Below are 27824 nucleotides of genomic sequence, written 5' to 3'. Positions count from 1 at the left end.
ATGGAGATTTACAAAAGAAATGGGTCTCCAAAGCTGAAAAACAGGCATGTTTGGAAAGTGTAGAAACACCATTACAAGGTACTGTGATGAGGTTTGTAAACAATTTACTGCTGATAGACTCCCTACAAATGGCGAAATATAGTCTATTTTGAATATATCAGGATTCGCTATCTGGCTGCTGCGCTTTTGACGTTACCATGCCAACCTGGGAAGCTTTTGCAGTTTCAGGGGCTTCCTGGCTTTGTCCAGTTAGCAGCTGAGGAGGCCTATATAAGACCACGTCCTCCTGAGACATGTGCCGAATATCGTTTGCTACTGCTAGTTTAGCTTCCACTGTATGTGTACCTGTATGACTTGTGTCCTCTAGCTTGCTTTTTGGATTCCTCTTTTGCCTCTGATTCTGTTGTGACATTCCGAGCTGGATGTTTGTCCCTTGGCTAGTTTCTCAGATATCTCTTTTGTCGCCTGTCTCTGCTTATTCATTTCTCCTGGTTTTGACTCTGTTGTACGACTTCTCTTCTGTCCACGCCAATTTTTAAGTTTTAGCGGTTTAGCGGTTTTAGCGGTTTAGCAGTGTATTTACTATTAGTACATGTATTTGTTTGGTGACAATTCAGATCTCCAGATCCAGAAAAGTCCATTTTGTCTCACGATGAGCTCTGTTGAAGTCATCTGGGGGTCTGTCTTGGCTCGCAGAGGTGTGCTGCTGGTGGATAGCTGTCTCTACTGCTCGCAGTTATCAGCCAATTGCTTGCTATTGCTTTTATTGTGGCCTTGCATCTAACCATAATACAACATAAACTGTCTACCAATAAGTATTTGGACACCTGTGGTAGAATAGAAAAACAACATTTATTCATATTCAATAGTTGGTAAAGCCTCCATGAGCAGCAATTACAGCCTCAACCCTCCAGGGCATGCTTTCCACAAGTCCTTGTATGATGGCTAGTGGTATTTTATTCCATTCGGCTTGGAGAAGACACGTAAGTTCTTTCACCAATTTTGGATGGCTGCTGCACCCCTTAATGTTCAAGTCTGGGCTCTGGGCAGGCCAGTCCAGTCTTGATTGTCACTGTACCAAACCATAGTAAACCTCGCTACATGACAGCTGGTGTTGTCATCCTGGAAGCAACATTGGTTGGGTCTGTGGTACCTGACAATTCCCCCTTTCTCAAAATCGGACAACTCTGCACTTCGTAGCATCTTGCATGCGACTAATGCCAATGCTGTTTCCTACATGATATTTAATGGCGGAAGGCGTGACGTACATCATGACCGCAGATATCTTCATTTGCATTGGTGTCCAAATACTTAATGGTAGACAGGTTGTATAAGACAACAGGAAAAATGTTGATGAAAGCTTTAACTTGTATACAAGTCTACCACCAGGGTTGTTAAGCTATAGATTTATGCTAATATTAGCTAGCAGAACTTTTCGAGTCTCAGGATCTCACATGCTGAGTGAAGTGGAATAGCGTAATGTACAACGTAAGATGTTTTATGAAGACGTGTAGTCGGGTTATGTTCCTTGCCAATCCACTGGTATCCTGTTCCCTTCTTCTGTCACTCTAGCGATAAACACGCAATCAGTTCTACACTTGAGATTTCATAGAGTCTTTGACTTATGCTTATCCCATGCCGGAGCACCTAATTGGTAATGCACCAGTTCACTGTGGAGGAGGTTTGGAAAAGTAATGCAAAGGAAGTGGAATTTTTGTCTTGGCTTCATAGCTCAGTGGTTAGAGCACTGGTTTTGTAAACCAGGGGTCGCGAGTTCAATTCTCGCTGGAGCCTTTGCTGCTCGCACTTTTGTGAAAGATCACGTCGATCCTTCCGACTGACCATCACCCTACTAGCTTGGTCTAAGATGTCAAATATAGACCCAGAAAACATTTAGACACGGTGGTTAAATACTGTACCTTTGAAAATGAAATCCTCATGGAGCATTTCTCGCTTTGAGTGGAGATGCATCTCTGTTTGGTATCTATAACATTCAGATGTTTGCCTGTCTAAATAGGAAATTAGGCATGTTCAACCTCCCGTTGAAACTCTTTATAATGTGGAGCAGCTCTAACATGTATTAGAATATTTCTCATATCCATCTTTACAGGTTTTACAAGTCTTACGCAATAATTATTACTCTAGTCGGGTAAGAATAAGCCTTCATGTACCTAGCAAATTGATCTTCTTCCATGGCAATGTCAAATTCATTGCTAAAGGAAGATTTTTCAACAGTTTCCATGTGCTTTTACCATGAAGTATTTTACCGTCATCAATACAAACACCACCAAAGAGCTTCTAGAGCTCTAAAACAAAGCTTTGCTCCGACATATTAATGTACACATAGGTCTAGGAAGGCTTCATAGCTCAGAGGTTAGAGCACTGGTCTCGTAAATCAGGGGTCGCGAGTTCGACTCTCGCTGAAGCCTTTACATCAGCTTAAATCTTACTCACGGCTTGTTAATTTGGTTACAGGAACAGGATCTCTGTTATGGTTAGATGGAGTGTGTCATAAGTAAATTTAGTTAACCACATTAGTTTGTAGTGGAGTTTCCACTCATAGGACTGTTGCTGAGTTCTGGAGCAAAATTTCATGGAAATTGCTGTTTTATTCCTATGAAAATGAAGGCACTAGTTCTTTGCGGGTATGTCGTAGCTTGATGGGCTTCAGTCTCAGCTCTAGTTTCCCGGGCAAAGCAAAGCAAAGCATTTTTCTCCTCATTTGCATATAATTAACATGGCCATTTACATGAAGATGGGCACCAAAGTTGAAAAACAGAGGCATATTTGGAAAGTGTAGAAACACCACTACAAGGTACTGTGTTGGGGTTTGTAAACAATTTGCTGCTGATAGACTCCATGTAAACGGGCCAAATATAGCCTATTTTTACAAATAAGACTATAGTTAGGGAAAATGTTGATGAAAGATTCAACTTGTATACAAGTCTACCACCAGGGTTGTTAAGCTATAGATTTATGCTAATATTAGCTAGCAGAACTTTCGAGTCTCAGGATCTCACATGCTGAGTGAAGTGGAATAGCGTAATGTACAACGTAAGATGTTTTATGAAGACGTGTAGTCGGGTTATGTTCCTTGCCAATCCACTGGTATCCTGTTCCCTTCTTCTGTCACTCTAGCGATAAACACGCAATCAGTTCTACACTTGAGATTTCATAGAGTCTTTGACTTATGCTTATCCCATGCCGGAGCACCTAATTGGTAATGTGCCAGTTCACTGTGGAGGAGGTTTGGAAAAGTAAACCAAAGGAAGTGGAATTTTTGTCTTGGCTTCATAGCTTAGTGGTTAGAGCACTGGTCTTGTAAACCAGGGGTTGCGAGTTCAATTCTCGCTGGAGCCTTTGCTGCTCGCACTTTTGTGAAAGATCACGTCGATCCTTCCGACTGACCATCACCCTACTAGCTTGGTCTAAGATGTCAAATATAGACCCAGAAAACATTTAGACACGGTGGTTAAATACTGTACCTTTGAAAATGAACTCCTCATGGAGCATTTCTCGCTTTGAGTGGAGATGCATCTCTGTTTGGTATCTATAACATTCAGATGTTTGCCTGTCTAAATAGGAATTTAGGCATGTTCAACCTCCCGTTGAAACTCTTTATAATGTGGAGCAGCTCTAACATGTATTAGAATATTTCTCATATCCATCTTTACAGGTTTTACAAGTCTTACGCAATAATTATTACTCTGGTCGGGTAAGAATAAGCCTTCATGTACCTAGCAAATTGATCTTCTTCTATGGCAATGTCAAATTCATTGCTAAAGGAAGATTTTTCAACTGTTTCCATGTGCTTTTACCATGAAGTATTTTACCGTCATCAACACAAACACCACCAAAGAGCTTCTAGAGCTCTAAAACAAAGCTTTGCCTTTGCGTTAGCTTAAATCTTACTCATGGTTTGTTAATTTGGTTACAGGAACAGGAGTTCTGTTATGGTAAGATGGAGTGTGTCATAAGTAAATTTGGTTAATCACATTAGTTTGTAGTGGAGTTTCCACTCATGGGACCGTTGCTGAGTTCTGGAGCAAAATTTCATAGAAATTGCTGTTTTATTCCTATGAAAATGAAGGCACTAGTTCTTTGCGGGTATGCCGTAGCTTGATGGGCTTCAGTCTCAGCTCTAGTTTCCCGGGCAAAGCAAAGCATTTTTCTCCTCATTTGCATATAATTAACATGGCCATTTACATGAAGATGGGCACCAAAGTTGAAAAACAGAGGCATATTTGGAAAGTGTAGAAACACCACTACAAGGTACTGTGTTGGGGTTTTTAAACAATTTGCTGCTGATAGACTCCATGTAAATGGGCCAAATATAGCCTATTTTTACGAATAAGACTATACCGTATTTTACGGACTATAAGGCGCACTGGACTATAAGCTGCATTGCCCATGAGCGCCTTATAGTCCATCTCGGTTCATATATAAGGCGCACCGGACTATAAGCCGCAGTCCGGTGCGCATTATATCTTATTGAAAGCGGCGGCAGGCAGACTTTGCCAGCGGCCGCTTAACCCCCCGCGTGCCAGCCGCTTCTATTGGAAGCGCTCGGCAGGCGAGGAGGGGCTCTATCAGCAAAATCATGCTGATAGAGCCCAACCGTAAACGTTAGATTAAACTACCCCCCCCCCCCCCCCCGTTTTAAAATAAAAGCCTGAAACAGAATGTGAAACTTACCGAGCGGTGCAGGGTGGGCGGGCATTCAGGCCTCCTCTTCCTCCGATGTTCCGTCCTCCTCCGGCGCTCGCAAGCTGATAATGGCCAGGGCACATGCGCAGTAGAAGCATTATGATATTGCGCATGCGCCCCGGCCATTATCAGCGAGCGCCGGAGGAGAAGGACGGAACATCGGAGGCAGAGGAGGCCTGAATGCCCGCCCGCCCGCCCTGCACCGCTGGGTAAGTTTCACGTTCTATTTCAGGCCGGCGTGACAGCAGGACTGCCGGACACTTCCCATTCATTTCTATGGGAGCCGGCATGCGAGCGCTCCCCATAGAAATGAATGGACTGCTTTTTTCCATTCATTTCTATAGGGAGCGCTCGCATGCCGGCTCCCATAGAAATGAATGGGAAGTGTCTGTCCATTCATTTCTATGGGGAGCGCTCGCATGCCTGCTCCCATAGAAATGAATAGGAAGTGTCCGGCAGCCCTGCTGTCACGCCGGCGTGTACGGCTGTGATACACGCCGGCGTTCCATAGTGTGAATGCACCCTTACGGTGCCTTTTATGTATGTATGGAAGTGGCACGCAGTCTTTGCCGCCGCTTCCATCCATATATAAGCCGCACCAGACTATAAGCCGCACTTACGATTTCTGAGGAAATCGTAGGTTTTTATGTGCGCCTTATAGTCCGGAAAATACGGTAGTTAGGAAAAATGTTGATGAAAGATTCAACTTGTATAAAAGTCTACCACCCGGGTTGTTAAACTATCGATTTATGCTAATGAACAAAACACTGAGTTCCATGAAAATGGGGCTTCAAAGTTTAAAAACATAGACACGACTGAAAATTGTAGAAATAGCACTATGAGGTACTGTGGTTAGGTTTGAAAACCGTTTACTGCTGGCAGACTCCCTTTGTTATTTTTTCCTGTGAAACTTAAATTATGAATTGTGCCTTCTAATGGAATTTGATAGATTTCTACAACTATACCATACATCTGAATTGGGATTGCAGAAATCCATGTGTTTACAAAAAGAGGCCGATTTAGATTAATACAACTGTAGTTCCATTGACGAATGGTATATGGTATATGGAGACTTTTTTTTAGGCAATGGCACAAAGCAAAAAAAGTGACACAGAATAGTTATATCATAGAGAAAACAATAATTGACTATGAGACATGTCATGAGAGATAAAAGGTCCTCATTAACTTCTTCCACAAGAATGTAAGATCTCTGCTGTAAGTGAATTTCCATGATGAGGTCGCCAAAGTTTAAAAGCAGACTAACTTTTTTTTTTTACATCCGTTTAAAGGAAGAAAAAAATGGATGCAAAAAAAAAGGGCACAAACAGATGCAAACTGATGTTCACCTGTTTACATAGGCATCAATGTTTAAAACCCCCCCAAAAAGATCAGTTTCTGCACGTTTTTCGAACAGACGCAAAAGAATGGTATATTAAGTTTTTGTGTCAGATCAGTTTGCAACATTTGCATTCTTTTTTTTCCATCCTTTAAATGGACGTAAAAAATATGTAAAATATGTGATCTGAATAGAGTCTTAGGATTTGATTTCATAGACATTAATGTTAAAAAAAAATCGGATCTGTTTCAGACATAAACGGATGGGGTTTTTTTTAACATTGATGTTTATGTAAACGGATAACTTTCAATTTGCATCTGTTAATGTCCTTTCCCCCTACGCTCAACAGCAGCACAACTGGGGTATTTCTGCCCCTATGAGCTGTTAGGACAAGTGGAATTTTTAATTACCTAACAGCTTTGACCCCTATAAGAGGCCGGAAGACCTGCTCCTCCCTCGTGTTTTTTTCTGTCCTGTGGGACAGGACAGGTAGTCAAGGGGGGAGCAGGGGTTCCAACCTCTCATAGGGATCTGCTTCTCTCCCCCCTCTCTTTGCGTTACCTGACAGTGGAAGACCTTTTTCTTTTCCTGCTTTTTTTTTTTACCAAATCTTCATTCTCCCCCCGCCGGGGGAGTCCTCTCTGCCACGCGTATGCTGTTCGCAGCTGCCGCGCTGAGCCGGGGCTTCCCTGCATAGGGGGGAACTTCCGGACCTAGGAACCTTTGTCTAGGTTCCTGGGTCCGTCAGCTTTGGGCATCCGCCGCACATGCGCAGTAGCGTGAATCCCGCGGCGGCCCCGTTCCCCTAGAAACGAGCGGGTTTTTTTTTACCTAAGGGGTTCGGGGGGGGGGGGGTCTCCCTCCCAAGAGGGCCTGTGTCCCAGAAGATTGGCCCCATTATCCTGCCCTTCGGCCTAAGCAATAGGAGGGGCGGTCCCTCCACAAGGCTCCTCCCCCTGGCCTATAAATTTCCCCCCTACTCACCATTCAGTGCTTGTCACTCCGGTTCCAAGCAGTACGGAGAAGCTCTTGCAGTGATTCGTGTCCAGTGGAAATAATTGCCCTTTCTACATCTAGTGAGGTTTGGTTGAGGTGGCCGGGGGGGAAGGGGGGTCAGGAGTGTCCCCACCATGGGGGCAATTTTGTGTAGTGCCGTGTATCTCCTTTCTTCCTCAGAATGTCTTCTTCTTCCTCCTCTGTTATCCCTCCACGGAGAAAAGCGGTGTCGAAGAGGAAGCACCTTGCATGTGCCACCTGCAGGATTTCGCTTCCTGATGACTCCCAATACCGCTTTTGTCGGGGATGTAGAGCCCCCTCCTCTGAGGCGACCCCCATGCGAGAGATGGTATCCTGGGTGAAGGGATTTGTCCAGGATTCCATGAATAGAATGGAAACGACCGTCTCCCACCTGGCCAAAAGACCGCGCCTGGAACCATGCGAGTTTTCTCTTCCACCCTTGCAAAACCTATGCCTCAGAGATGTGGAGTCTTCGGAGGACGATTCTGAGGATGAGAAAGAGATCTTCCCCATGGAGAAGATGTCTAGGGTGTTTAAGACACTCAGGATCAGAGACCGGGATGGCGGAGAAGGCTCAAGCCGCAGGTCCCACACCTTTAAACCCACGTCGGAGATGCTCTGCCTGATGGAAGCAGAGTGGAGGCGCCCAGAGAAACCTTTTGCCCCTTCCAGATGGTTTAAGGCTTTGTTTCCCATCTCTGAAGCCCAATTAAAATCATGGGGTCCACCGCCCAAGGTAGATGTGGCAGTGGTGAAGTTGTCCAGATGCACGGTCCTCCTGACTGAAGACGGGTTGAGCCTGAGGGATCCCTGAGACGAATTTACTCGGCCTCCTCTGCCCAAGCCTCTCTTGGCATTGCTGTCAATGAGGTAGTCACTGGCTTGTGGGCAGAGCTTTCGTCTCTCTCCAAGGATATCGACTCTGGAGTGGACTGGGACGACCTCCTGGCGGCGATGTCAGATATCACCTTGCTGGTGGATCACCTAACTGAGGCCACCCACTTCCAGACCAGATTGGCCACCAAATCTATGGCATTGTCCACTGCCGCTCACCGGCCCCTGTGGCTGAAGCCCTGGAGAGCTGACCTCACCTCCAAGAACAGCCTATGCAGCCTCCCCTTTGAACCCGGCCGGCTGTTCGGGAAGGGCAAAAGTCTACCACAGCCCTTTGAAGGACAGAGCTCCTCCTTTCAGGGACGGGGAGCCTCTAGAAGAGGCCAGAGGCGGTCCGGCAGAGGAAGAGGTCGGGGCTCCTCTCATGGGCGTAAGCGTGCCTCCTTCTAATTTCCCCACCTCTTCCCCCCCTCCCCATCCCCTCCCTCCCCTGTGGTGGGCGGTCATCTTTCCCACTATGTGGATGCCTGGCGCCAACAGATTCGGGACCCCTAGGTCATCCAGACGATCCAGGAGGGTTATAAAATCAATTTTATTTCCCAGCCGCCAGAAAAGATGGTAAGAACCCAGCCTCTTCAAGGCTCCAAACAACTTCATCTGGAGAAGTCGATTCAAGAGTACGTGGACAAGGCACGCTGGAAGTGGTACCCCGCGCAGATCAAGGCACAGGCATCTATTCTCCAGTTTTCCTGGTCCCCAAATCATCAGGCGAGTGGCACATGATCATCGATCTCAGATACCTGAATCGCTTCATCCGCAAGGTGCGCTTCCGCATGGAAACTATCAGGTCAGTGCTGCCATTTCTACAGCCTGGAGATCACTTCGTCACTCTGGACCTGAAAGACGCCTATCTCCACTTACCTATCTTTCCGGCACACCGAAAGTTCCTAAGGATTGCCGTATACATAAAGGGAAAGAGGCGCACTTCCAGTTCGCAGCCCTCCCGTTCGGCATATCCTCCGCCCCCCACACCTTCACGAAGGTCATAGCTCCGGTCGCTGCTGCCCTGCACCTTCAGGGCATATTCATAATCCCGTATCTGGACGACTGGCTCCTCAAGGCTCATTCAAAGGAGATTCTTACCACGCAGGTGCAGGCCGATGTAGCTCTACTAAACAAGTTGGGGTGGCTGGTAAACTGGCAGAAGTCAGTGGTGGTGCCATCAACTCAAGTTCAGTTCCTGGGACTTATTCTAGACTCTCTCAACATGACGATCTCTCTACCCTCCTCTCGCAAAAGGAAGATTGCTCGGGCGGTGCATCACTTATCTACTACACGGAGGGTCACCATCAGGACGGCCATGAAGGTCCTAGGTTTGATGTCCGCCACCATAGAAGCAGTTCGTTGGGCCCTATGGCATATGCGCCCACTACAGAACGAGCTCTTGAGAGTCTGGAAACACAGTCCTACAGGATTACAGAAGCCTATCCAGTTAACCATCATCACCCAGCAAACCCTGCCCTGGTGGACCCATCTGCGAGATGGGAAGTCCTCGGTCCAGCCCGCCTGGACCCTGTTGACTACAGATGCCTCCCTCACAGGCTGGGGAGCTCATCTGGGGGAGACCCCGGTACAAGGTACATGGAATCGGCGGGAGAGGATGCGCTCATCCAATTGGCGTGAGCTTACCGCAGTTCATCGAGTCCTTCTGTCATTTGCACCGGTTCTGCAGGGAAGAGCGGTGAAGGTAAGGTCAGACAATCTGACGGAAGTCCATTATATCAACAAGCAGGGAGGAACCAGGTCCCCCTCGCTCCTACAAGTCACCAACCGGATCTTCTCCTGGGCAGAACGGAACCTCTTCCAGCTGGCCACGGTACACATCCAGGGCCGCCTGAACATCCTAGCGGATCAGCTCAGCAGAGGCCGCCAAACCGCAGGCGAATGGTCCTTACATCAGGACATCTTCCGCTACCTGACCAGGAGGTGGGGTCTCCCCGAGGTGAATCTGATGGCCACCCAATACAACGCCAAAGTAGAAAGGTTTTGCTCCCTGTACTGGGAAGACAACCCTTTGGCGGTGGATGCCCTGTCAATACCATGGAGGTTCAAACTGGCATATGTTTTCCCTCCCATTCCGATGATTCCGAAGGTATTGGCGAAACTCAGGCAGGACCAGACCTCGGCAATAGTGATCATGTCGTTCTGGCCAAAGAGGGCATGGATCACCGACCTTATCCTTATGAGTTGGGGGAACTACTGGAGGCTTCCACCAGTCAGGAACCTGGTGTCACGGAACAGTCGGCCTTGCCTGGGCCTAGACAAATTCAACCTCACTGCCTGGAGGTTAACCGCGCCATACGCTCAGACAGAGGATTGTCCCAGGGAGTGCTAAGTACTTTAGCCCATTCAAGAGCAGAAGCAACCAATCAGAGCTACTAGAGGATCGCCCGGATATTCCGAGATTGGTGTACAGGCAACCAGCACGATCCAGACAGAGATGGAGTCCTAGAGTTCTTACAGAACGGCCTGGAGAGAAGACTAGCACCTACCACCCTCAAAGTCCAAGTGTCAGCTCTATCTGCTCTCCTGGAGACACGGTTATCACAAGATCCTCTCGTCAAACAGTCCTTAGGGGGCCTGCCAGGCTCCGCCCCCAGGTACGGCCCCCTGTCCCAAGGTGGGACCTGGCCGCGGTTCTACAAGGGCTCTGTGCACCCCCCTTCGAACCCTTATTTGAAGTGTACTGGAAGTACCTTTCATTCAAAGTGACTTTCCTGCTGGCAATAACCTCCGCTAAGAGGGTTGGCGAACTACAAGCCCTAGCGGCCTCCGAACCCTTCATAACCTTCTTTCCAGACAGGGTGCAGCTGAGGTTCGTCCCAGGATTCTTGCCAAAGGTACCCATGCTTCAGAATACCAACCAGGTAATTGCCTTGCCTGCCTTCTTTCCCTCTCCCGCTTCAGAGCAGGAGGAGAAGCTACACACACTGGATCTGGTAAGAGCACTACGTATTTACCTAGACCGTACAGCACCGTTCCGAAGATCAAAGAATCTTCTATTCAATGTGTTTGGCCACAATAGAGGCTCTAAAGCATCAAAGGCAACCCTGTCAAGATGGATCAGAGAAGCCATTAGCTGTTGCCTACGGGCCCAGGATCTTCCTGTTCCAGAGTTTTTACGAGCTCATGCCACCCGAGCAGTGGCGACATCATGGGCAGAGACACAGTTCCTCTGTTTAGAGCAAATATGTGCAGCAGCCTCCTGGAGCTCACAGCTGACTTTTGCCAAACATTACAGACTGGACTGGCCTACGGCCGATGCTACAGCATTTGGGCACTCCATCTTGGCATCTGCCTGCCAGGATGACCCGCCCTAGGGGAAATGATACTTGCTAAATCCCCAGTTGTGCTGCTGTTGGGCGTAGGGGGAAAGAAAGATTATTAATGATAATCTGTTTTCCCTTAGCCCAAACAGCAGCACAAGGCTCCTTCCCTAGGAGGTACTGTTGTACAGATTTTATATGTGTGTGTATCACTCTATGTAATTGCTCTGTGTATGCCATACTTGATACTAACACATGGGAGGAGCAGGTCTTCCGGCCTCTTATAGGGGTCAAAGCTGTTAGGTAATTAAAAATTCCCCCTGTCCTAACAGCTCATAGGGGCAGAAATACCCCAGTTGTGCTGCTGTTTGGGCTAAGGGAAAACAGATTATCATTCATAATCTTTCTTTCCCTGTCGTCCTGCCAGCGGCACAGTATGGGGTATTTCTGCCCCTGTGTGCTGGTAGGACAGGCGGAATTTTAATTAGCCAATTAATTAATTAATCATGGCTTGCAAACTAAAAGCACTGATACTTTTTGCTATGGGCACTCTGTTGTGTTTGTGGCACCTGTGCGCACTTATTTGTGCAGCGTGGAATCTATTGTGGCCTGTGCGTGCCTGTCTGTGTTAAAATCACTGGCATGGGTATTGTGTGGGAGCTTTCAGCTTTCCATTTATCCTTAGTGCATAGTCTGAGCACTTATGTCTATTGCGATGGCCTGTTTGTGTTACAGTCGCAGACATGGAATTTGTGTGGGAGCTTTCAGCTTTCCCTTTATGCTTAGTGCATAGTCTGAGCACTTATGTCTATTGTGATGGCCTGTGCGATTGCTAATGTGAACAGCAACCTGTGAGATGGCAGTGAGTTTTTTCCAGCACTCCCACTGCTTAGGTGAGGTAAGTTGAAGGTGCACCAAGGCTACTTTTGTGAGTGAACAAGTCCCTTTTAAAAAAAAAAAAAGGAGGTTTTTTTTGTGTTTCTGTCTGTAAGGAAACAGACTTTTATGTTGAGTGCACCGGGTCTAGAGTTCGATACTGTTTGTACTCTACCTGAAGGCTAGATCTGCCTGCTGCCATCTGCGGCATCTGCCTGTGGGCTGCCTGACTAAAGTCTACTGTGTTGGCTTGACTACCTGGCTCATCTCACTGTTGCCTACTTGGGCAGCCATCTGCAGCATCTGCCTGATTCGGCTATCAGTCTCCTAGTGGTGGCTACCTGCCTTGAGTACCTGCTACCTCTGCTCCTGTAGGAGCATCATGAGCAGAAGCATCTTGCTGGTGCAGATTATAGACCCTCCTCAAGGAGGTGGTTTGGTGAGTATGGATCCGGAATAAAAGTGAAAGCATCTACTCACTTCTAGTAGACATCCGTACTTCCTTGTCTCAGCTCGCAAAGAAGCCATGCCCTGGAAGGCTTTCCCTGTCGCTCCCCTCTATGGAGAGACTCTAGGTGGGTGATGACTCATTCCAGCAGGCCTATCTTCTATTAGGACTACAAGGTTGCTGAAGTCCATCCGGTCTACAGTTGACAAGGTTGTTGACGGGGAAGCCTCCACGTCCACCTCTGGGGGGCACATTACCGTCCATGCGGCCGCATCTTTGGCCAGCATCATGCATCAGCAATGGAAACAACCTGAGAAGGGACATTCCTCTACGAGAGTCTTCAGGTCCCTGTTCCCCATGGACCCATCACAATGGGACAAGTGGGGGCCTCCCCCGAAGGTGGACCTCGTGGTGGCTAAACTATCACGTCAGACTGTAGTCCCCTTAGAAGATGGCTCGAATCTTCAGGACCTCCTGGATCGCTAAGCGGACTCCAACCTAAAGAAGGTGTATTCCGCCAGTTCAGCTCAGGCCTCAGTAGCCATAGCCTCAACTGCTGTGTCCGATTATCTGCGGACCTGTCTTTCTCAACTTGAACGGTAACCTCCACAGAGCAGTGGACTACATCTCGGAGTCATCCAGACAACAGCTAAAGCTTGCCTCCAGTTCCATGGCTATGTCTACGGCCGCCATGAGGCCTCTATGGTTAAAACCCCAGAGAGCTGATCCCACTTCAAAATTTGCGCTCTGCTCCCTTCCCTTTGAGCCTGGGAGGGTATTCGGCCGAGGGCTGGATGACCTCATGGAAGGTCTAGTTGAGGGCAAAGGGAAATCCCTGCCGCAAGCCTCCAGAGGAAGGAGACCTCCCCCTCCTAGGGGTCGAGGGTCAACACCTGGCCTTAGACACCAGCAACAACAACAGTCTAGATACCGTCCTAGAGGCGCAGGTTGTGGTAATCCGGGGATGACCCCAAAAAGAAGCCTGAATTTTTATGGGGCACCGCTCTCTGTGGCCATAATTCATGTTGGAGGACGTCTTTTCCATTTTTCAGTGGCATGGAGAACCCACATAGAACATCTTTGTGTTCTACAGGTGGTAGAATGCGGTTACTCTATAGAGTTCGATCATCTACCTCCTGATCGGCTGGAGGGAGTCTGTAGACTCTGTAACATTTTTTTCTCAAGGACGCATATCTCCATGTCCCTATTTTTCGTCCTCACAGGAAGTATCCCAGAATCTCCATTTATATGGCCGACCACAGAGCGCATTATCAATTCACCGCACTGCCGTTCGGCATTTCCTCAGCCCCATTCGTATTCATCAAGGTGGTCGCTCCGGTCGCCGCCGTCCTCAATAAGGCCTATTCATCGTTCCCTACTTGAACAACTGGCTCATATAAGCTCAGTCTTCTGCAATCCTCCAACATCATCTCCAGATAACTATCAACTTCCTACAAAAGTTAGGTTGGATAGTCAATTGGGAGAAATCAGAGATCGTGCCAGCTTCCCGGAAGAAGTTCCTGGGTTTCATTGTGGATTCAGAGTTAATGCAGATCTTCCTTTCCAGCCCAAGGAGGTTGAGAATAGAGTCTGCTGCCTGCTTCCTATTTCGGACCCGGCGAATTACCATCCGCACCGCCATGAGAATCCTTGGCCTGATGTCATCCTCGGCCAGGGCGGTCCCTTGGGCTTTATGGCATTTGCATCCCCGTCAGACAGGAGTGTTGAGGACCTGGAATGGCTCTCCACAGGGATTGCACAAGATCTGCTTTTCTCCCAGTACCCGTCTTTCCCTCAGATGGTGGATAACCTAAAAGACGGAAGGTCCTCGGTCCCGACAGTGTGGACCCTGTTGACAACAGATGCATCCCATCTGGGATGGGGAGCCCATTTGGAATAGAGGACTGTCTCAAGCCGTTCTGAAGACTCTTGCAAGCGCCAGAGCTGTGTCTACTAATAACAACTACAGAAGGATTGGTAACATCTTCAATGCCTGATGTCTTGAACATGAAGTGGACTCCTCCGATCCCCCAGTGAGGGTGATCCTGGATTTTCTTCAGAATGGACTAGACAGAGGGCTCGCTGCTGCCACCCTAAAGGTACATGTAGCTGCTCTGTCCGCCTATCTGGGGAGGAGTTTGTCTTAAGATCCTTTAGTAAGCATTTTTATCAAAGGGGCAACTAGGCTGAGACCTGTAGTTACCACACCTGTCCACCAGTGGGACCTCAATATGGTCCTTTCGGCACTACTCACAAAGCCTTTAAGCCTCTGGACGAGGTTGAACTAAAGTTCCTGACCTACAAAACAGCAGTTCTTCTGGCTATAACATCAGCCTAAAGGGTCAGTGAGCTGCAAGCTCTGTCTTCGGAGAAGCCATGTACCTACTCTTTCCGGATCGTGTTCAGCTTAGGTTCCGGGCTTCAGACCCAAAATTCCTTCCACCACAAATATAAACCAGCTGATCACCTTACCAGCTTTTTTCCATCTCCTTCCTCTGCTGACGAAGAAAAGTTCCATACACTGGACCTCGTGAGATGCCTGAGGATCTACCTCCAGCTTACGTGTTCCTTCAAAAACTCCGAGAACCTCCTCATCAACTTCTTGGGGAGACACAAAGGGCTTATGGCTTCCAAAGCCTCAATTTTACACGGGGTCAGGGAGACAATTAAGATCTCTTACTCAAGAGCGCATTCCACGAGGTTGGTTACCACCTCCTGGGCAGAGACAAAAGCCTTGTCTCTAAGTCAAATTTGCTCTGCTGCATTTTGGTCCTCAGATTCAACCCTTGTGTCCCACTACCGCCTGGACACTCGGGCTTCAGAAGCTACTGCTTTTGGTCACGGTTTAGGTGCAGTTGGTAACGAGGACCCACCCTAGGGGAGCTAACTCCCCATATTGTGCCGCTGATAGGACGACAGGGAACGAAGGATTATGAAGATAATCTTGTTTCCCTCAGTCCTAACAGCAGCACAAGACTTCCCGCCCAGAAGAATTTTGTCATTGTTATAAATATATTGTGTTACCTATGTATAATTATGTTACTCTTGTATATACATGCAGGGGGGGGGGTCCTTGTGCCCTCTTATAGGGCAAGCCATGATTAATTAATTGGCTAATTAAAATTCCGCCTGTCCTACCAGCACACAGGGGCAGAAATACCCCATATTGTGCCGCTGTTAGGACTAAGGGAAACAAGATTATCTTCATAATCCTTCCTTATTTGATTCCGTTATTTGCATCCATTTAACGGATGTAAAAACTGTGATCTGAATAGGGCCTAACTTCAGTACCAAAGCATAAAATTATAGCACAAAAGTATAGTCAGGCAACCTGGGCATGACAAACAAGCTGGAGTTAGGCCCACAGGACAGTATACACAAACTAGCCAAGAAATACACTTGAATACAAAGAACAGCACTAGGAAGGGCTGGGCAGCCTAAACAACTTCCTTAATTCACTGAGGGCATGTGATCACAAGGAAGAACAACAAATGTATTGTGACCGGTTTAAGAAGCAGAGACACATGACCAGCAAGATGCTTGTGTCTGAACGCATGGGGATGACAATGAATATGGCCAACAAATTGGTATAATGTAGCAGAGCTGTGTAGAATTATTTTATCCAGTCTTTGCTTATTTATCTGTTGATGCCTGTACTCCATAGCTTGGAAATCCTGTCTGGAAGTATGGACTATAAAGAAGATCATTAGAAGTAAGAGCAGTGAATCTATCCTTACTCGGAAGTTACGCTTTTCGTATGACTACTTGCTTTGGCAAACTAAATAAAAATGGTCTAACAGGATAACTCAAGGTTTTTAGGCCTTATTTGAACTTTTCATATTTCAGCAATATTTTGCATCTTATTTTGAAGCTAAAATCAAGAGATGTATAAATCTTCCCCATTATATTTCCCATCTGTTTAGTATCAAGTCTTGATTTTGGCTGAAAATACTGACCTAATGTGTGATGTGTGAATAAGGCTTTAGGGCCGTAATGCATACCTCCCAACTTTTGAAGAATGGAAAGAGTAGCGCGCCGCAGAAAATTTAGCCCCACCCACTTTTGTGTTGACTCCGCCCACTCGTTAATTTTTCATGTGCCCGCGCACAGTATAATCCTCCTACAGTCACCCGTAAATTATATGTCCCCCCCTCTATCTCTCCCCCAGTTTCATATACACCCTTCATCTGCCCCCAGTTTCATGTCCCCCTCCCATCTCTGCCCCCAGTTTCATGTCCTCTGAACGCAGATCTGAGTTGAAATCGGGACATACCTCCCTCCAACCGGGACCGCGGGACATGTCACCCAAATCGTGACTGTCCCGCGGAAATCGGGACGGTTGGGAGGTATGCGTGATGGCAAACCAATGGCACACATGCCAGAGAGGGCACGCAGAGCCCTCTATGCTGACACGCGTGCGGTCACCCAGATTGCTCACTAACTAGGTATCCGGTACAGGACTCCCCGTTGATGAATGCACATACAGCTGAAAGTTGTCAGTGTAGGCTGCGGTTCGCGCAACCGCGGCCTATACTGACTGAAGAGTGTGACCTCTGATCCAACGCAGGCGCGATGACGTAAGTAATCAGCGCCCGCAGTCAAAAGGAGGAGGACGCCTGGAGTATAATGGAGTGAGTGTGAGTGTCAGTGCCATACTGAAAAGCATATAATACTGGGGGCATACTAAAGAGGCTAAGGCCCTACGGAGTGGGATGCAGTAATAAGTGCTGCAGGATAAATCACAGCGGAAATGTATTGCGGTTTTTCCCACAGCGCTTTTCACAGAAAGTCTACAGAGGTTTCTTCTGCTGACTTTCTGCTTCAATTATACCTATAGGAAAACCTCCGCTGTTTCAATAAGCAGTGCTGTGATTTCCAAAACTTCAACAGTTTTCAAAATCACATGTCATGTTTTACCCGCAATGTGTGGATGGGATTCGCCAGAATGGTATCCACTTTGCAGTGACTGTAAAATGTTGCATTTTTTTCCCGCAGTATTTACGCCACATGGGCCCTGGTCTTAGAGTGCATTTTCGAAAACCCAGCTTCTAAAGCGCTAAAAGGTTGATTTATTAAAATTGACGCTTCATGCACCAGTCTTAATAATTCTGGCACATCTCCAGAAAAATAAGGATTAAGAGGTTCCGACCTCTGTACCAGAATTGAGATCTCTATCAGTCATGTATGTCAGCTGTATCTTGTAAGCTTAAAACATACCTCAGTTATAAACAACTTTTCATAAATGAATAGTGCATTTAAATAAGACTTTTCACCACCTCCATCAATGCAAGTTCTTACCATCTGTGATGGTAAGATGCCGCTACACTGATTCCAGTGCAGTTAGAATTTTTTTCTCTAACTTCCACCATTCCCAAGCACAGTGGTGAACCTAGCCTTTCTGCTGCCTGATAGAAAGACACACCTCCCTCGCCACCCCGGACTGAATACCGGGGAGTGGGGTAAGGTTGCTAGTGGTAACATCACAGTGAATACAGTGCAGTAACATTTGGTGACTTACAGGAGACGTCTTTGACTAATTGCACACATTTCCCGTCTCTTCCCTTTGGACCGCCATGACCACTTCTTCCAGCTGTGACTTGTCTCTGTAAAGTTTGCAACACAGATATAGGTATAATTGAAGCTGAAAGTTCGAGGGAAAAACCATAATGCGTTTCCGCCACTGTTTTTCCCACAACGGTTTTTGGCTGCAGCCTGCTACGTGGTGTCTTAGCCATAAAGGGTTTTACTGAGATATAAAATTGATGGCCTATCCTTAGCTACTCACTTTGCTGTGCTAAGCCACGTTCATGTAACTAGGTGGCTAGCACTCCATACAGTTACTCAATAATGGTACTGAAGGGCTCACTAGAATGTTCTGCTGACAGGAATCTTGGGAGTTAAATACTTGCTGAGCACCTACTGATGTTCTATCTAAAAGATAGGCAATCACTGTTCTTTCCTGTAAAACTTATTTAGGCTAAGGCCCCAAGTAGTGGCCTGCAAAAAAAAAAAAAAAATGTTCACAGTCCTTAACGCAATGCTTAAGAACTGCTTCAAATATACCTATAGGGAATCCACCAGTGTTTCCATAGGTATAATTGAGAAGCAGCGATTTCAAAACCAAAGTCAGAAGTGGCTTCAATGGACAATATAAAGGAAGCTCCTACATATTTTGTTTCTGTTACATCCACTCCTGACTTTTGCTCAAAAAACGCAGCAAAATCTGTAACAAAAAACTCTGTGCGCTGAAAAAAAAAAAATTAATCTGAAAAAACTTGTGACAGAATCGCATAGCATTTTTTTGCACGGCATTTATCACAGAAAGTCTGCAGAGTTTTCCTCTGCGTACTTTTTGCATTTATTATACCTATACGGAAAACGACAGTAATTCCTCAAGTATAACTGACATGCTGCAATTTTCAAAAATGTGGTCGCAACTTTTCATCTACAAATTTTTTTTGCAATATGTGGATGGGATTAGACCAAATCCCATCCACTTTGCAGGTATTGTAAAATGCAGGAACGTGGGGCCCCGGCTTTAAGTTATTTCCAAAACTGTTTAGACATTTGTACTGTTGTTGTCTATGAGTTGTGATGGCGGATACACAGAAACATCTGATTCTGTATACTTGCACGAATCATAAGTTAGTAAATCCTCTCTGTTCTCCCCTATACTGCTGACTTAGCTCTCTTTAATATAAAGTTGGTGCCATAAAATAAAATGGAAATGCCCCTGCTGCTTGAGGAGTGAAATAATACAATTCATTGCTCTAAAATGAATTGTTTATGATGATCAGAGCTTTCTTTTCTTGCCATTCTCCTGAGTAAAGTAGGTGTTAAAACTGATTTACAACTCCCTGTACGCGGTTTCCTTTCTGTTTGTGGGAAGCGGTGTGAAATTAATGAAGCTTACTGCTAATTATTTCATGTAGAATTAAAAAAAATGAGGCCTGGAATAGAAGTGCTTTGAACTCTTCCTAATAATGAGAAGTAGATTGCTTTGCTGTTAATGACAAAACTCTACAGAAGAAGAATTCTCTTTGTGTCCTTCATTTGCCAATTTGTAATTGCAACACTGTAGTCCCAGACCAGGGGAGGAAACTGGCAGGCTGAATTAGTGAGTAATAACAAGGGAGACTGTGAGAAGGATGCCAGCCAACACAAGCTGGCTGCTCTCCGCGCTGTACACCAAGATATTCCAGATTTTAATTACAGCGTAGTGTAGGGAGGCAAAATCGTTCCTCTAAAATAAACAAACCCATATAGTTTGTGGAAAATGACCAGGATTTTAAAAAGAATATTTTAAGTTAGATATATACAATATATGTAATTTTATTTTTAGAGAAGATTACATACTATTATATCATTGACAATAGGTTTTGGGGACAGCTTACCTCCTCCCTCTCTCTTCTCCCGCAAAGCATGCTCAACGCACTCCCACCATAATTCATGTTTTTATGTTCAGGCAAACATCAGCTCTCATGCACAGAAAGTGGGGCTTTACCTTCTCTCAGCTGTCACACTAACAGTAATGGAACTGCACTGGTCAGTAATGGTCCCTACTTTTTCCCGAAGAATCATCTACGTTTTTTTTTTTTTTTTGCTTCCTCCACTTGCTGCCATTTAAGTTCATTGACCATGTCCATCTAAGTATCTGCTTGTTAAGAAATCCACATTAGATAGACAGAGTGAAAAGCCAGAGTGAAGCCTAATGCCCAATGTGGCGAGCCACATCTAAAAAGCAATGCAGAAAAACTGTGGTGGAAACGCATCACAGACAGTCCACAGAGTTTTCCACTGCAGATTATTTTTTGCAATGTGTGGATGGGATTAGCCAGACAGGTACTGTAAAACACTGCGATGTGTATACTTCGTTGGTCCCTGGATGGAAACAAACCAACAAATGATGTTTGGAAAATAATTTTATATTAATATTCCACAAATTTGATTTCTCCAGGAGTTGGTGCCTTGGTTGGCAGAGGGTTCCAACTAGTGAAGCAAAGCCTACCTGCACTTTTGATTTCCTTTCCTAAGCCATATACTGTATGTGTTATATAATGATTACAGGGAGTCCATTGTAATACAAAATGATATAAAAAAAAAATAAACTTATTTAATTGATAAATCTCTTTGTACATCTCTACATTGCCCTGTGATAATACTGCTGTTCTCCTAGTTGGCCGAGTGTCTTTTTGGTTTACTCTGGCACCTTTAGCGATTCCAAACTACACTACCTTGCAGGCTGCAGTGAATAGTCTCAGTAAGGGTGTGTTCACATGGAGAGTACACACAGTAGATTTCCTAGAGAAGGTTTGTGACCAGAAAATCTGCAGTTGTAGAGTCACAGCAAAGTTAAATCTCGTCCACACACTGTGCAAAAATGCTCCAGTGTAAATTGACCGGTAGTGCAAGTCAGCAGTGCATTCACCCTATATGGATATACTGCAGATAGTGAGGAACCTCAGTTGCTGCATGGAAATGCATTAGACTGGTAAATTCATATACATGTACAGGTGTTGCACAGTAAAGACACCAATAACTGTAGGCTCAGTTTTCTTTTATACGGGTTAGGTGATATTTATACATCACTCCATACAGAAAAATATTCTCTAATTGAAACAGGAAATAATACTACTATCCTGTTTCATGGTCTAAGCCTAACTCACTATAAAGACAAACACAATGAAATACAGTCCTATGAAAAAGTTTGGGCACCCCTATTAATCTTAATCATTTTTAGTTCTAAATATTTTGGTGTTTGCAACAGCCATTTCAGTTTGATATATCTAATAACTGATGGACACAGTAATATTTCAGGATTGAAATGAGGTTTATTGTACTAACAGAAAATGTGCAATATGCATTAAACCAAAATTTGACCGGTGCAAAAGTATGGGCACTTCAACAGAAAAGTGACATTAATATTTAGTAGATCCTCCTTTTGCAAAGATAACAGCCTCTAGTTGCTTCCTGTAGCTTTTAATCAGTTCCTGGATCCTGGATGAAGGGATTTTGGACCATTTCTTTCTACAAAACAATTCAAGTTCAGTTAAGTTAGATGGTCGCCGAACATGGACAGCCCGCTCTCAAATGATCTGAAAACAAAGATTGTTCAACATAGTTGTTCAGGGGAAGGATACAAAACGTTGTCTCAGAGATTTAACCTGTCAGTTTCCACTGTGAGGAACATAGTAAGGAAATGGAAGACCACAGGGACAGTTCTTGTTAAGCCCAGAAGTGGCAGGCCAAGAAAAATATCAGAAAGGCAGAGAAGAAGAATGGTGAGAACAGTCAAGGACAATCCACAGACCACCTCCAAAGAGCTGCAGCATCATCTTGCTGCAGATGGTGTCACTGTGCATCAGTCAGCAATACAGCGCACTTTGCACAAGGAGAAGCTGTATGGGAGAGTGATGAGAAAGAAGCCGTTTCTGCACGTACGCCACAAATAGAGTTGCCTGAGGTATGCAAAAGCACATTTGGAGAAGCCAACTTCATTTTGGAAACAAAGATTGAGTTGTTTGGTTATAAAAAAAGGCGTTATGCATGGCGTCCAAAAAGAAACAGCATTCCAAGAAAAACACTTGCTACCCACTGTAAAATTTGGTGGAGGTTCCATCATGCTTTGGGGCTGTGTGGCCAATGCCGGCACCGGGAATCTTGTTAAAGTTGAGGGTCGCATGGATTCCACTCAGTATCAGCAGATTCTTGAGAATAATGTTCAAGAATCAGTGACGAAGTTGAAGTTACGCCGGGGATGGATATTTCAGCAAGACAATGATCCAAAACACTGCTCCAAATCAACTCAGGCATTCATGCAGAGGAACAATTACAATGTTCTGGAATGGCCATCCCAGTCCCCAGACCTGAATATCATTGAACATCTGTGGGATGATTTGAAGCGGGCTGTCCATGCTCGGCGACCATCTAACTTAACTGAACTTGAATTGTTTGTCCAAAATACCTTTATCCAGGATCCAGGAACTGATTAAAAGCTACAGGAAGCGACTAGAGGCTGTTATCTTTGCAAAAGGAGGATCTACTAAATATTAATGTCACTTTTCTGTTGAGGTGCCCATACTTTTGCACCGGTCAAATTTTGGTTTAATGCATATTGCACATTTTCTGTTAGTACAATAAACCTCATTTCAATCCTGAAATATTACTGTGTCCATCAGTTATTAGATATATCAAACTGAAATGGCTGTTGCAAATACCAAAATATTTAGAACTAAAAATGATTAAGATTAATAGGGGTGCCCAAACTTTTTCATAGGACTGTATATTGAAGAGTTAAATCAATGAATCATGGTTAGCAGCAGACCTGAGGTACAAGGGTTATATATAGTTAGTTATTACAACTCACCTTCCAATTATGTCTTTTAATAGCTAAACAGCTTCCTAGTCTGTGTCATTCATTCATAATATTCATATTTACTCCTTTTCAGCCTTTACTCCTATAGCTCCACATGGTATTCTAGGAATAAAAAAAAATTCCTTCATTCACACTGAATATAGGACTTACACAGAATAGAAAAGCAGTTTGGATTCTCACTATGGATACCCGAGTCCCAAAAGGAACTGAAGTGTACAGTTCGAAGGGTTTTGCTGTTTAGGAGGAAGGCATAGTGTGTGCTTCTACTGTTGTGCACTGTAAGGCTGCGTTCACACGGAGTAACGCGCAGCTCATTCTGACACGTAAACACGTGTCAGAGTGAGTGCAGTAAAACGGATTCCCATTGACTTCAATGGGTGCCGTCTTATGCGCACTACACATTGAAATCAATGGGTTAAAAGGCCTCCCATTGATTTCAATGTATAGCGTGCGTAAGACGGCACCCATTGAAGTCAATGGGATTCTGTCTAACTGCGCTCACTCTGACACGTGTTTACGTGTCAGAATGAGCGGCGCGTTACTCCGTATGAAGGCAGACTCAGGGTCCATTCGCGCGCAGGAAAATGGTGAAGAATTTGATGTGGAATTTCAGTGCTGAAAATAAAGTCTCCCATTGACTTCAATGGGTTCCACCAAATTCCTCACCATTTTCCTCCATGTGAATGGACCCTTATGTCCATGCAGAGTTTCCTCTGTTGTGAAGTTACTGCTTATACACAGAGCCATGCTACACCCAACATAGTGAAGCCTAATGAATACGTTTTTGTTGGTAGCGTGTCATGTGGCTTTTTGCCTCAATACTGGGCTTTCAATATAATAATCACTCTGTGAAGTTACATAAAAAACATCAGCGTACATTATTAACAAAAACAAAGCTAAAGGTTCTGCAAGCAATTAACCCTATAAAAACTTTACAGCAAAAAGCAGAGTTCCTAATTTAGGAAAAATACCTGTTTTTGCAAAGTATAACAGACTCTATGCACCTCAGATGAGAATAACTGCACCTTATGCAATTCATTGATTTCTGTTATGATCATAAAATAATTTTTCAATTTACTATAAAATTCCCAGAATCAGAAATATATTGGAGACCACCCTCTAATTTTCTGGTATAGATGGGTGTTAGACTAAGGTTAAGGCCCCACTGGGCGGAAAGGCAGCGCTAAAGTACTGCGGGAAGAACCGCAGCGTGAACGCATTGTGGTTCTTCCCGCAGCGCTTCAAACAGAAAGTTCACTGAGTTTTCCTCTGCAGACTTTCTGTTACAATTATATCTATAAGAAAGCCACCGGCATTTCCGTAGGTATAATTGACATGCTGTGATTTTCAAAACCACAACGGTTTTGGAAATTGCAGTGTGTCCACGCTGCGATTTTTTCTGCAAAGTGGGCATGAGAGTCACATGATTCCCATCCACTATTGCAAGTACTGTGAAATGCTGCGATTTCTACCGCAGTGGGGCCCTGGCCTTAGGAACTCGTTGCGGAAAAGCAGCTTTTTTTGTCGCAGATTTTGCTGCGTTTTTTTTCTTTTAGCCAAAGCCAAGAAGGGCTGCAAAAGGAATGGGAGATATATAAGAAGCTTTTATACTTCTACCTTCTACTCAATCCATTTCAGTCTTTTCCTCAAAAAACTGCAAAATCTGTACAAAAAAGAAATCTGTTTCTGCAACGTGGGGCCTTAGCTTCAATGTTGCGCGTCTTTGGAGCATATCCTTTTATTCTTTGTTATGTACCTTGCTCACCATTTTTTGTGAAAATGGGCAGAGAGCATAAATCTGGCATGAGTTATGCATGAATTCTACACCAGTTGCTGCCTGGCACAGACTTCAGTTGTGGCATACAGGAGTGTTGTTGATTAATTAAGAGATTGGAGCCTCGTGAAAGTCAGACTTGACTTTACTAAGACTGGCATAGAAAATTCCCCCTATTATTTATAATTCAGGTTTTACCAATTTTAAAGGAAAATATATACCTGTAGTCAACCAATGTAAAAGACTTCCATAGCTTCACCTTGTCAAAGATGTTTGGGATTCTGCTATCTGAAATCAAGGTTCTCCACAAGACTGACCCATATCTGTATATGTTATTAGAAGACCAATAACGCTGCAGTCTATTCAGAGCTTTTGCTCTGCAAGCTGTCCTAAAACACACCCTATATACATACCATAATAATTACCTTTACACTAACAGGTCAGACATGAGTTAGATTAGCAATCATTCCATATTGTCCTATTGTTTCATAAACTCATAATTCTCTAAGATATCAGCACTGACTAACCAGACAGGGTGGAACACTGGTTTTAATGTTCTTAGTAATACTTATTAGTTGAAAGAAATGGGCCTAATTTATGAAAACCTATATGGGACAGTAACTGACAATGTCTGTATAGGTTAGAGAAATAAATAATATTTCTGGAAAAAATACAAGTAGAACAGAGATCTTATTGTCATATGAAAGTTGAGCATTTCATGAAGTTGATTGACAATTTAAGGACACTTTAATCTGCTTAAAGATATTTAAATGTTTACCCAGCTTTAGAACTGACAGGAACATCAAACTCAGAAGACATGAACCCTATATGGATAACCATACTGAGCGCAATATATGAGATATAAAGCAGAAATACTCCCAAAATTGTAAGCAATTTGTTACATTTCTGCAGAAATATTATCATGTCCGTGTTCTATATGAAGAAAGATAACCCTTTGAAGTGATTTTAGTTCAGGAATAGAGATGAGCGAACAGTGAAATATTCGAGATTCTATATTCGTTTCAAATAGCCCCTCAATAGTCGACTATTCGAACGAATATCGAATCCCATTATAGTCTATGGGAAAAAATGCTCGTTTCAGGGGAAACCACTATTCGACTAAAGGAGAGTCACCAAGTCCACGAATAGCAGGAGGAGAGTGTTTAGGAGGAGCGCTGTGCAGTTAAAGCGCACGGACCCCATTATAGTCTATGGGGACCGTGCGCTTTAACTGCACAGTGCTTGGATTTGTGCTGATAAAAAGTAAGCTCCCTCGTAACCGCAAGCTGCCAGCTCTCCCAACTAGCAAAGACGAGCATTGGTTCTGCAGCAGGCTCGTCCTTGCTAGTCAGGAATGCTGGCAGCTTGCTGTTACGAGGGAGCTTACTTTTTCTCATAGGAATGAATTGACCAACGTTGATTGGCCAGTGCACAGCATTCGGCCAATCAGCGCTGGTTCTGCCGGAGGCTCGTTTGTGAGGAGGCGGAGTCTAAAATCGGAACACAATGGAGACTACTGTGGTCCGATCTTAGACTCCGCCTCCTCACAGACGAGCCTTCGGCAGAACCAGCGTTGATTGGCCGAATGCTGTACACTTGCCAATCAACACTGGTCAATTCATTCCTATGAGAGAAAGTAAGCTCCCTCATAACAGCAAGCTGCCAGCTCTCCTGACTAGCAAGGACGAGCCTGCTGCAGAACCAGTGTTGATTTGCTGAATGCTATATACTGTATAGCATTCGGCCAAGCAACGATGGCTCTGAATCGAATATTTACTGCGAATAGCTAGTAGTATTCGATCGAGTATGAATATTCCGAATACCGTAGTATTCGATCGAATACCTACTCGATCGAATACTACTCGCTCATCTCTATTCAGGAACAATATTAAAAGTCAGGTAGAAAACAGGAACCAAATCACTTCTGTGAAGCCGGTAGAACAAGTCTTCTAGTTGTACTAGCACATGTGATTTTTACCATGCCATGTGAGCGATGTGCGAATGTGCAGTGCTACTAGTACTGTTTGTTTATTGGATATGTCATTCCTCTTCAGTATTGTAAAGCAACTGTATGAAGGTAACTGTGATACAATGTTGGCCAAAAGTATTGGCACCCCTGCAATTCTGTCAAATAATACTCATTTTCTTCCAGAAAATTATTGCAATCACAAATTCTTTGGTATTATTATTTTCATTTAATTTGTCTTCAATGGAAAACCACAAAAAGAATTGTCAAAAAGCCAAATTCCACACCAAACATAAAAAAGGGGGTGGACAAAAGTATTGGCACTGTTTGAAAAATCATGTGATGCTTCTCTAATTTGTGTAATTAACAGCACCTGTTACTTACCTGAGGGACCTAACAGGTGGTGGCAATAACTAAATCACACTTGCAGCCACTTGAAATGGATTAAAGTTGACCAAACCTCTGTCCTGTGTCCTTGTGTGTACCACATTGAGCATGGAGAAAAGAAAGAAGACCAAAGAACTGTCTGAGGACTTGAGAAGCAAAATTGTGAGGAAGCATGACCAATCTCAAGGCTACAAGTCCATCTCCAAAAACCTGAATGTTCCTGTGTCTACCGTGCGCAGTGTCATCAAGAAGTTTAAAGCCCATGGCACTGTGTCTAACCTCCCTAGATGTGGACGGAAAAGAAAAATTGACGAGATATTTCAACGCAAGATTGTGCAGATGGTGGATAAAGAACCTCCACTAACATCCAAACAAGTTCAAGCTGCCCTGCAGTCCGAGGGTACAACAGTGTCAACCCATACTATCCGTCGGTGTCTGAATGAAAAGGGACTGTATGGTAGGATACCCAGAAAGACCCCACTTATTACCCAGAGACATAAAAAAAGCCAGGCTGGAGTTTGCCAAAACTTACCTGAGAAAGCCAAAAACGTTTTGGAAGAATGTTCTCTGGTCAGATGAGACAAAAGTAGAGCTTTTTGGGAAAAGGTATCAACATAGAGTTTACAGGAAAAAAAATGAGGCCTTCAAAGAAAAGAACACGGTCCCTACAGTCAAACATGGCGGAGGTTCCCTGATGTTTTGGGGTTGCTTTGCTGCCTCTGGCACTGGACTGCTTGACCATGTGCATGGCATTATGAAGTCTGAAGACTACCAACAA

General features: G+C 44.7%; 3 non-coding genes across 3 annotated transcripts; all 3 read left to right on the top strand.

Annotated features, from left to right (window-relative positions):
- Positions 1-1721: 1721 nt before the first annotated feature.
- On the top strand, positions 1722-1794 carry TRNAT-UGU (transfer RNA threonine (anticodon UGU)). Its single transcript has one exon. It is a non-coding gene; the product is annotated as a tRNA-Thr (tRNA).
- Positions 1795-2356: 562 nt separating this feature from the next.
- Positions 2357-2429, top strand: TRNAT-CGU (transfer RNA threonine (anticodon CGU)). The gene has a single exon. It is a non-coding gene; the product is annotated as a tRNA-Thr (tRNA).
- Positions 2430-3287: 858 nt separating this feature from the next.
- On the top strand, positions 3288-3360 carry TRNAT-UGU (transfer RNA threonine (anticodon UGU)). Its single transcript has one exon. It is a non-coding gene; the product is annotated as a tRNA-Thr (tRNA).
- Positions 3361-27824: the final 24464 nt, after the last annotated feature.

Source organism: Leptodactylus fuscus, chromosome 1, assembly GCF_031893055.1.
Source record: "Leptodactylus fuscus isolate aLepFus1 chromosome 1, aLepFus1.hap2, whole genome shotgun sequence".
Lineage (NCBI taxonomy): Eukaryota > Metazoa > Chordata > Amphibia > Anura > Leptodactylidae > Leptodactylus > Leptodactylus fuscus.
This window is presented reverse-complemented; position numbering and strand designations above follow the sequence as displayed.